This window comes from Thermobia domestica, chromosome 18, assembly GCF_964235325.1.
Source record: "Thermobia domestica chromosome 18, izTheDome1.hap1.1, whole genome shotgun sequence".
NCBI classification, from domain to species: domain Eukaryota; kingdom Metazoa; phylum Arthropoda; class Insecta; order Zygentoma; family Lepismatidae; genus Thermobia; species Thermobia domestica.
Genome location: NC_137471.1, coordinates 44,275,144 through 44,284,013, shown reverse-complemented (window position 1 = coordinate 44,284,013; position 8,870 = coordinate 44,275,144).

The following is an 8,870-nucleotide window of genomic DNA, read 5'->3' as shown; positions in this document are numbered from 1 at the left end:
GGATTCTTCTACTGAATTTTCTGCCAAGAGGTAAAACTATCAAGACAAGAATTATATTGTCGCACCCATCTGTGAACAGCTATTAGGAAAAAAGTGTTTGGGTATTCGGGATGTTGACTATGTGATTTTCCTCCATGACAACACAAAACTTCACATGGCGAATAAAAGAATTACCAAACTTCGCTCTTAGGGGTTTGAAATAAGAAAGCATTCCCCTGACAGTCCAGACCTTTTCCCTCAGTGTGATTACCATCTTTTTGCTCCATTAAAGTTCCTGGCAGGTCAGAGATTTGTGAACGACACTGAGTAATAAAACGTTGTTCGTCGGCCGCATTGTAGGCTGCGGATATCTATAAACTGGTGGTACGGTGGGACTAGTGTCTCACGAGATCATGGGCGTCTCTGGCGGGGGGACGCTTCCCCCTCAATATTTTGAAGTACTACATATTCCATGTTTTATTCTAATTTAATTCATTTACTAATGATAGAATAATACATAAATAATAATATTTATATTTATTTTAAATATAATATTCAGGCTGTGATTATAACAGAGTTTTTATGTACCTTAGGAGGTCCAAGAAGGTAAGCAGAAAGGTAACAAATGGAATCGAAGATAATAAACAGGTTGGGTTAGGTAGTACCATTTAAATCACTTTCTTTGTGCCCCCCCCCCAACTTTTACATGCCAGAGACGCCAGTGTGACGAGATGCAATGATTTCTTATAAAAATAGACAAAAGTGCGTACAATTTTATGTATATCTGGTTTATTGTTCATAGTTTGTAATGTATCTATAAATTGTAAGAGTAGTTGGTAGGTGCACTATCGTACTTTTTCTAGGTGCTGTTTAATGGAGTTGTCCGAGACAATATTTGGTTAGAGAAAATAGTTCTTTATCCCGTTTATACAATATTAAATAAACGAGACAATATTTATTAAAGTCTCAACTATGTTCGGATAGCCATCAATTAGAGCTTAGTACTCAAAGTCGACTTTGATAGGTCCCTTCACCTTTGGTCTTTCCGTGCCCGCTAATACAACAGGTGTTGTATTTCCTGTCGAGAACAGTAACATGTAAAAGTGGAGATACCTCTAAAGTTCAACTGCATAGGATGTAACCTCCTTCTATACTCCTACCAGAAGTCCAGAGAGTGTTGTATTCATATGCACCCTATACTATAGAGGCACGATTATACAATGTAAGATTGCACAATCTTACTTCAGCGTGTCTTCTAAGTACGTACTTACAGGAAGCGCACTTGAAACAAAGCACTACACTACGTTATTTATTTCTTGATAAAATATAAAACACTAAAATTTGTAAAGCATTTTCACCTTTTTCTTATTTTCATTTTAGAGTTCAGTCTCTTGCCCCTTTTTGTTCACGAGGCGCGGGAACGACGTAATACGAATAGTTTGTACGAAAGTCCAATATTATCTAGAAAATAAAGACAACACATTTTAATGTCACTACGAAGTTTTGACAGTTATTTCTTCGTTTAGCATACAGTTATTCGCTTAAAAGAATCTTTAAATGATCAAACTATAAATCTTGACAAGCTAACTAACTAACTAACTCTATGGCATATGGAACCCGGAGGTTCAATGCCGCGCTCACAAAAGCTCTCCACTGACTTCTATCCTTAGCAATCTGCATCCAGTTTCTACTTTGTATTTCAATCTCTGCGAGATCCATCTTAATATTGTCCTCCCATCTGCGCCTAGTTCTTCCTAATGGTCGTTTTCTGATTGGTCTTCCAGTCAAGATTTTGAAAGCGTTTCTACTTTCTTCCATTCTAGCTACATGACCCGCCCACCTAAGCCTCCTAGACTTGACGACCCTAACAATGTTGGGTAAGCCTCCGCCATTCCAAATTCCCGTTCCTCTTAGGTCCGAATATTCGTCTCAGGATCTTGTTCTCAAATACTTTCAGTCTATGTTCTTCCCTCAGAGTAAGTGACCATGTTTCGCAGCCATACAGAACAACCGGCATGATTATCGTTTTGTATATTTTAAGCTTCAAATTCCTCGACAGAATTCGCGACGACAAGAGATTTTGAACCGAATAGTAACACGAATTCCCTGCTTTTAGTCGACATTTAATTTCTCCGTGAATATGATTTTCCTCTGTTAATATTGATCCTAGATATTTGAAACTATCCACTTTATCAAAAGTATTATTTAATATTTTAACGCATCCATAATTTGCTGTATTCCGGTCCCGATGCACTTAGTTTTCTCTTCATTTACTTCTAAGCCCATGTCCCTGCAAGCGTTTAATAAGATCTCTGCATTTCTTTCTATTGTTCTCCTATCATCCCCTATTAAATTTACATCATCAGCATATGCCATAACCTGGTAAATACCTGAAATCTTGACAAGCAATCAATCTAATGCACGTCCAGTATTCCTTCTCTTACACAATTAACACTGACACATTCCTCTCCAATAATTTCATAGTTGGAAACGACTATTTCTTGAAGTTTCTTAAAAACGTATTAATCTCGGACACTTCGTAAAAACATAATTTCACTGCAGATAAAATAATTTGATTACATTACTAAGAGAAATGCAAAATTGTATTCAATTAACAAGCAACAGTATTTCACTTATAAGTTTCCTATACTAAGATTTTTGCTCATCGTTGGGTTAGTGACTACTAATACCGTTTAAGTCCATATTTAGCCGTCTAGTTCTTCTATTCGCCCCTACTAACCCTCATGTAAAATATCACAGCTTCACATTTTTATTTCCACATGCCAGGCGGTACCACTAGACAAACTTGGAAGTAATCGTCTGCTATGTTACCAGATCTGGAGAGGAGTAAAAGAACCATTAAATAATCTGTAGAGTATACTATTTTGATAGGGATTGGAAGACTAGAGTATCGCTTAGAGGGCTGTAGGGACTGAAGAGTTTTATCAGCTCCATCATTTCCATAACATTGTATAAAGTTCACTGCGATTGGTAACGACTGTGTTACAAATCACCACGTGAGTTCTTTAATGAAATACCAAAATTAACTTAAGATTTAGAATTTGACCGTGGGCGTCACTGCTTTATATTGAAATATTCACTGGAAGTAAGTCTTGGAAAACACCGTCTACACAAATACTTTTGGGTAAAGTTCAAGTTGATGCTTTCGCCAAATATTTCATTCCATAGCTTTTAATGCCCATCCAGAATAAAGAGTCCATTCGCGATCATGGACATAAATATGGAGCTTTTTCGAAAACGGTTAGAACTATTTTCAAAAATTGCAAAATTAATAAAGTAAATAACACATGAAGTCATACATTAGTAATAATAACAAAACATTAAGCATTTCTCTTGCGTTTTCTTTGCATTTTCAAAATAAATTACTATTTAAGATGCACTAACTTACATTAAGTATTTAACCATTAGTATAAAATTATTCAATTGCTGTTATATAGAAACATTAAATATGATATATAACCATATTATCAACAAAACATTAAAAAAGTGACAAAATAGGCAAAATTTTACTCTTATAGCAGATGTTTTTAGATTAAATAGCTGATTTAAGTTTTATCCACTTTTGAGGCTTAACTTGTATAAATTTATTTATTTATCATATACAGAGCAATAATATAAAAGCATATTTCGCTAATAGGTAAAATTATGCCAAGATCGCACTTCACTAGTCAGAGTAAATACTAAACATCATATTAATAACGTATAAACATATTTTAATTAAGTAAATTTTACTTTGATGTTTTAAAAACATTGTGTCTCTACAATCTTCAAAATAATCTGTAGAAATTCTTGCACAATTATTGTAAATTACTACAACATATTGAAATTCAAGTAACTTCATACATAAAGACAAATATATATAAATATATTAATTATTTTTAAAATTACTTCTTAATGAATTCTATGATTTCTAGCACAACACCGTGAACAATACATATAATTAGTAAAACAATACAGTACGTCACAGAGCGTTCACGATATTATGTTAGAAACCCTAAAGATAAGATTTTTAAAAATCTTAGTAATGTATTACTAACATTATACTATGAAACACGAAATAAATGTTGCTTACTAAAAGCTACAGATTTGAATAATAATAAGGAGCGGAGCAGATAGTGGATTGTTTGTCGCACCATTACACTTGTTGAGTACCTACTTTTCTACGTCAAGAAGTCAACCACCACATGGAAAAAATGAAATCTTTAAGTTTTGCGTCCCACGGTTATGCCGGTTAGGCTAAAGGTGATTATGAGAGATGAGTGAAATGGTGTAATGAAGGAAGTGGGAAGAAACGGGAGAACCCCGAGAAAACCCACGAGCACGGTGTTTGTCCATCCACAAAGTCCACACGGTGCGAGCTGGGATCGAACCAGGGACCCCAAGTACCGGAGGTGAACGCTCTACTACTGAGCCACCGCGCCCCCAACCACCACATGTAATGTCTTGGTTCCTTAACCCTACAGAATGGCAACAAAACATATGGAGAGTGGTTTTGGTAAAAGAAAACAACAGAAAAGGGGAACTTATGGTATTTAAATTTGAAATTTGAGAACTTGCCACTTACTTTGGAAACGTTTTCAATTTGCTTCCGTCGGACAGAAAACACTTCTTATTGTATATAAGACATTACTCCAAATTTAACATTTACTTTAATAATATACTGACATACTTTATATTTTTTTTAACTATGTATATAACGGCTCCCTTGAGGATGGTATAAGGTTTTCACTGTTCTTGAAGCATTGCTTGAAAATAATGCAATCTACTTGGTAGCGTGTTTTGTCTCCTGGACTTAATGTGGGTGGTGGTTCAGGGAGAGAGCACTCACCTTTGTGCGAGGTGTCCTTGGCTAAATTCAAATCTCCCACCACGTGGGTCTTGTGATGGACAAACGCCCTTGGTTTTGTCACTTTTTCTTTCTTAAGATAGCCCTCCCTACTTGTCTAGTGGCTAGAGCGTGCATCTTTTGTGTACGTAGTCCTGGGTTCGATTTCCAATGGAAAAGCATATGGAATTTTTACTGTCCTCGATCTCTGTATTCGTGTTCCTTTCTTTCCGTTAGTCGTCAATAGTTGAATAAGAGTACAATAAAAGCCAGAAAGTTTAGAAACAGAGCGCTCTATTCTGATGCTTGGGATCCTTAGTTCGATTCCAACTCCTACAAACATTTTTTCTTATATTTGGTACCCTGCTATACGTACAGATAATAGCCGTATAGTATGTTCATTCTCCAGATGATAATATATTCCGTACAAACATTCGTACGCACTTGGCCCCATATTCGCTGCATGGTGTTTAACATGGGCGGCGATTAGGGGGGGCAAGAGGGGGCAGTTGCCCCCCCCCCACTTTTTTGAAGTGACCACTTAACTCTTTTAAATTATATAATCCATTTTCTGTGATAGCTAGAATCTTCATTATTTGATTTTAAAAGTACCAAAAAAGCTTTTTACTTATGTTTATTTCTCAAGCCTGCAGGCATTGTAGAACACGTTACATATGCTTTCACGCCTTTCTGCGTCGAGATTGTAGTGTGATGACGTCATAACTTAAAAATATTTTTTGTTATGACTTTTTTATTACTTTTTGCAGGGCTTACTTTTGCACCTAGAAGATTGAAATTTTGCATACACATTCAGTGCACCCCTTAATATTTTTCACATTCGTTTCAGATTTCTGCGATAAAATAGGGGGGTCCAGAGGGGTAAAAAGGTAAAAAAAAAAAGTTATGTTTTTAACAAAGATCCCTTTTTACGCGATTTTCCCTCCTCAGATAGATACATGATAGAGACATGTGAGTGGTACCGTTTGAAAGGCTGTTCTGTTCTAAAAAGAATGATGTAAGAACCATGATCCTAGTATAAATAGGGATGTCTCAGGGAATTTTTACCTGAGATCCTTTTTTATACGAGAATCTGGAGTATTGTAGAGATAATATTTTGGCGGGCTTACTTTTGCACCTAGAAGATTGAAATTTTGCACACACATTTAGTACACTCTTTAGTATTTTTCAGATTTGTTTCAGACCTTTGCGTTAAAACAGGGGGATACAGAGGGGCAAAAAAGCACGAAGAAGGAATTTTTTTAAACAAATAATCCATTTTTTTCATGATTTTTCAAGATGGAGACATGTGAGTAGTACCGTTTGAAGGCATGTTCTATTCTGAAGGGAATGATGTACGAACAATGATCCTAGGATAAATAGAGATGTCTCAGAAAAATTTTATATTACATCTTGGTCATCTGGGGCATTGTGGGAATGTTCTTAGCTCATTGGTAAACATTTTCCCGCACTTAGTTTTCAAGATAGAAGCTTGACATTTTTTAAAATACACATTCAGTACACCCCTTCGTATTTTTCAGTTGATTTAGAGATCTGTGCGTTAACATAGGGGGTCCAGAGGGGGTCAAAATTTGAAAAAAAATCAGAAAAAAAACATATTTCCCTCAAAATTTCCTGCCTTAGGGACATGATAGGAAAACGTAAATAGAACCGTTTGAAAGGTTGTTCTATTCTGAAGAGAATGAGGTACTAACCATAATCCTAGGATAAATAGGGATGATGCTGTAGCTGATTGACTGAAATTCAATAATTTACCTTTAAAAAGCCATGATTTAAAATGGTTAATGTATATAGTTTAATTTGGAAATGTAAAGTTTTTTGCATATATTACTGGTTCATAGAAAAAAAATGGTACTACATAATATTTGTCGTTGCGTAAGTGGGTATTGGTTATTTGTCATCCCGTGGAGTTAAGACAGCTACAGGAATTGCGTTTTAATTGCAATTCAAAGGAATTAATATTACAATTGCGTCGTAGTATATGCTTGTAGTATTTACTGTTTTTCATTTTCTAAAAGTAATGACATACACTTAATGCAAGTGTGGAATTAAAAATGTAAGTTGTTTGTTTATTAATCCCCCAGTTTCAATATAACTTCTACAAAACAAACCTCATTATTCATTAGTATGATTAATAATATCCTTTCTATTTATTTGTTTTGCAAATATGTTATTAAATAATCTGATCACACAATTTTCCAGACATAATTTTATGATGTTCATGAGCAAGGAATCAAGGGTTAGTACTTAATGTGCGTTGCTCTTGTCAATTTACTTAAATATGAAACACGATATACGGTATTTTAACTGAAAAAGATAGTATCCTATTAGTTATACAATCTTTCGACAAACAAAGTGTTAGAAACAACCAGGAAAACTAACATTGATATACAAATATTCAGATCACATCTTGCCCCCCCACTTTTAACGTCCAATCGCCGCCACTGGTGTTTAACATTGTTGCGCTCTTGGTTTGGAAGTTACAAGTTTAACGTGACACACATCCAAACTAAACTATATTATTTTCTCTCGCGCATAAACATTATTGGAAATGAAGATTACCAAACGAGATGTTGGAACAAAGTTAACCAACTTACGAAATTTAATAAATGTCCATATTCAATCACGGTATTCCATTTACTTCGGAAACAAAATGGAAGTATTTTTATTATCGTATTACAAAATACGTTTACTCGAGAAAAATGCTATTGCAAAGTATTTCTGTTTTACCGACGAATTGTTCAATAGAGTATGATTTTAATTCTTGTACTTTGTTTATTCATGTCTGTAGAATTGTTCCAAGTACGTATCATGACTACGCATTGATAAATATGAAGCGAACTTTAGACTTATTGATGGTGGTATAATAAAAGTCCTGTAGATGATACACTAATTAGGGTTATACAGGATTCAGTGTAACTCTAATGTTCAGGTCGGATCCATGATTGCATACGGAGTCCTTCCTGAGTTTAGCATCAAAATGTCACGACTTAAGGAATCCGAGCTGTTTTGATTCTCGACTAACGCTGAGGTCACGTACTTATTGCACTCATGGTGAAATAGAAGGTACATGCACTTACAAGAATATGCTCCTATCATCACGTTTGTCAATGCATGAACTCACACGATGGCTTGTATAAGGTAGATGGTACATGGAAACAAACTCAAAGACGGAATTACAAAGCAGTTTTCACATATAAAGAATTTTTAAGTTAATCATAATCGAGTTTTGAAATATCCAAAGTTTCCTTTCACTGTCATTTGCAGATCATATTGAAGAGTGATGAACTAGAAGTACAATCACGAACAAAAGTTTAATGAACAAGTTTAACGAAGTACGCGGCAATTATATTGAGAAAAGTTTTGGTTTATGCAATTGTATTTCTTTTGTTGAAATGGAATGCTGTATTGTGTCTTGAATAGTCGCAGTAAGAACAGTGATTGTATGATCAATATCGTATTGCGTAGTAGGCATGAGCAATGTATTAATAGCAGTGTCTAGATCGGAGCGATACTGGTGCTAATTAGCTCATTGTAGCAGAAAAGTTTCTGAGAAGGTAGCTTAGGATAAGAGCGGGAGAGCAGTGGAGTGCAAGTTTGACAGGCATATATATGATCGCTACCTATACAATCAAGCACATCAATATGTATATTCTGCGACAGAGATGATGTTAATTATCAGGACTAATATTGCTGCTGGGGTGTGTGAGCTTTGGTGAAACATGGACCTCAGGAACTGTTTCAGTGTGAAGAAAATCGAGAAAGCTACAGTATTTCTGTTACTCTGATCGGCTATGAAAGTTTAGATATTTTATGATAATGTAGTACCTCTGTATATGTATGGCAGAATCTATGTATACCTATTGAAATAAGTCATAATTGAGTGCTTTGTTTCGACGAAAATAGATGATAACATAAGTCAGTGGTTCCCAAAAGGTGGTCCATGGACCCATGGTGATCCGCAGGAAGTCATCAAGAGGTCCGCAACTTATTGTTGGGAAATTATATTTTATCTTAAGTTAGCCTT